The sequence below is a fragment of the Leptonychotes weddellii genome, unplaced genomic scaffold (assembly GCF_054177405.1).
Source record: "Leptonychotes weddellii isolate Sample4059 unplaced genomic scaffold, ASM5417740v2 HiC_scaffold_19818, whole genome shotgun sequence".
NCBI lineage: Eukaryota > Metazoa > Chordata > Mammalia > Carnivora > Phocidae > Leptonychotes > Leptonychotes weddellii.
In genome coordinates, this window is record NW_027784243.1 from 1 (window position 1) to 2528 (window position 2528).

General features: G+C 37.7%; 1 pseudogene; it reads right to left on the reverse strand.

The window, feature by feature from the left end:
• Window positions 1-6: 6 nt before the first annotated feature.
• On the reverse strand, window positions 7-409 carry LOC102739802 (large ribosomal subunit protein eL31 pseudogene; annotated as a pseudogene).
• Between the last annotated feature and the right edge of the window lie 2119 nt (window positions 410-2528).

Consider the following 2528-nt stretch of genomic DNA (forward strand, 5'->3'; position numbering starts at 1 on the left):
ATCAGCGGTTAGTTCTCATCCACATTAACTGTCTGCAGATTTTTGAAAGTGGTGACAGGTACATAGGTAACCAGTGTGTAGAGCTTGTTTGGTGAATCTTCATCCTCGTTACGTTTTCTGGACAACCGCACACGGATACGGTATGGAACATTCCTTATTCCTTTGGCCCAGACAGCTTTGTTGAGCCTGGTGTCAATGCACACATCTGGAGTTCCCATCTCCTTCATGGCAAATTTTCGGATCTCTTTGAGTGCCCGAGGGGCACGCTTCTTGAAACCCACTCCATGGATGCGCTTGTGAATGTTGGTGGTGTATTCTCTGGTCACTACCTCGTTGATGGCAGAACGGCCCTTCTTCTTCTCGCCACCCTTCTTCGCGGGAGCCATTCCGCCGGGCTCTGGTTGGAAAGTGTGTGTTTGTTTTTATTGTTGCCACACAGCCATCCTTTAGCTTGTAAACCCTAATTTAGAGGATACACAAACAAAACTGTACAGGACTCATTACGTTTAAAACTCAAGGACACTCATGTTCTGAACCAAATGGACTGTCCGGAGACTCTTTTGGTGTGGCTCAGAGGTGAAAGGGGAAATGCAAATTAATGATTTTTCAATGACAATGTCCTAGCACCACCAGTTAGCACATTTGACTATTATAGTCATATAACAATAGGATTTGCAGATAATTTATGACTTTCACAAACATGGGTGAGTAGAAATATATGTAATCACAAACTGGCCAATTGGTATTCGGCTTCGGAAAGCATTTCCCAACTTTTAATTATGGTCAGTCTCCTGTTTTGAGACCTTAGGAACTTCAGTTAGCAAACTGCAGTGGGAAGGCCTGAGAATAGCTTAAAACAGCTAGAAAGTTATTCAGTTTCCTCCTGCTGCTTCTCTCAGTGATTGAATTCAATTCTACAATTCCATAAACTGTGACAGGCAAAGCACAAGGCTCAGCATAATCGGGAATATAACATCATAAAAGAGGAACAGTTTCTGCTCTTGAAACGAGGAGCTTTCCTTATCTTATTCGAACTATTCCGAGAACAGAAAAGAAAGAAAAGTAATCCTACTCATTTTCTGAGTCTGATAGAACTTTCATACCAAAATTGGGCAAGGAGAGCAGGAAATGATCATTTTAGATTTTATTTATGAGCATAGTTGTAAAATTACTAATAAAAATTCAACAAATTGGAAAGCAATGTGTTGTATATAAATATGTAATTACACTTTATAATCTAAGAGGATTTGTTTTCACATAACAAAGCTAATTAGGGAATCAATTAATATAATTTTTCACATTAACATAATTAAGGAAGGAAAAATACGCTCCTCTTGATAAATGCCCAAAAGGCATTTAATAAAATCAGTGCTCATTCATGATGAAAGCTCTTAGTATACTAGAATTAAAAGGGAATTTCTTTTTTTTAGTTTTTATTTTAATTCCAGTTAGTTAACATACAGTGTTATATTAGTTTCAGATGTACAATATAGTGATTCAGTAGTTCCATACAATACCCGGTGCTCATCACAAATGCACTGTTAATCTCTATCACCTATTTCACCCATCCCCCTCACCCCCCCTCCTCTGGTAATCATCAGTTTGTTCTCTATAGTTAAGAGTCTGTTTCTTGGTTTGTGTGTGTGTGTGTCTCTCTCTCCCCTTTGCTTGTTTGTTTTGTTTCTTAAATTCCACATATGAGTGAAATCATATGGTATTTGTCTTTTCCTGACTGACTTATTTCACTTAGCATTATACTCTCTAGCTCCATCCATGTTGTTGCAAATGGCAAGATTTCATTCTTTTTATGGCTGAATAATATTTCATCGTATACATATACCCCATCTTTATCCATTTATCAATCAATGGGTACTTGGGTTGCTTCCTATCTTGGCTTTTGTAAATAATGTTCCTATAAACATAGGGTGCATGTATCCTTTTGAATTAGTGTTTTTGTATTCTTTGGGTAAATACCCAGTAGTGCAAATGCTGGATCGTAGGGTAGTCCTATTTTTAACTTTTTGAGCAACCTCCATACTGTTTTCCAGAGTGGCTATACCATTTTGCATTCCCACCAACAGTGCAAGAGGGCTCCCCTCTCTCCAGAACCTTGCCAGCACCTGTTGTTTCTTGTGTTGTTGATGTTAACCATTCTGACAAGTGTGAGGTGATATCTCATTGTAGTTTTGATTTGCCTTTCCCTGATGATAAGTGATGATGAGCATCTTTTCATGTGTCTGTTGGCCATCTGTATGTCTTCTTTGGATAAATGTCTGTTCATGTCTTCTGCCCATTTTTTTAATTGGATTGAGTTGAGTTTTATAAGTTCTTCATATATTTTGGATACTAACCCTTTATTGGATATATCATTTACAAATATCTTCTCCCATTCTTTAGGTTGCCTTTTAGTTTTGTTGATTGTTTCCTTAGAAGAGAACTTCTTTAAACTGATTAAGAATGTTACAACATTTTGGGTTTCTCTGCTGATGTGAACTGCATTGAAAGAAGTGCTTCTTCTAAATTGTGGA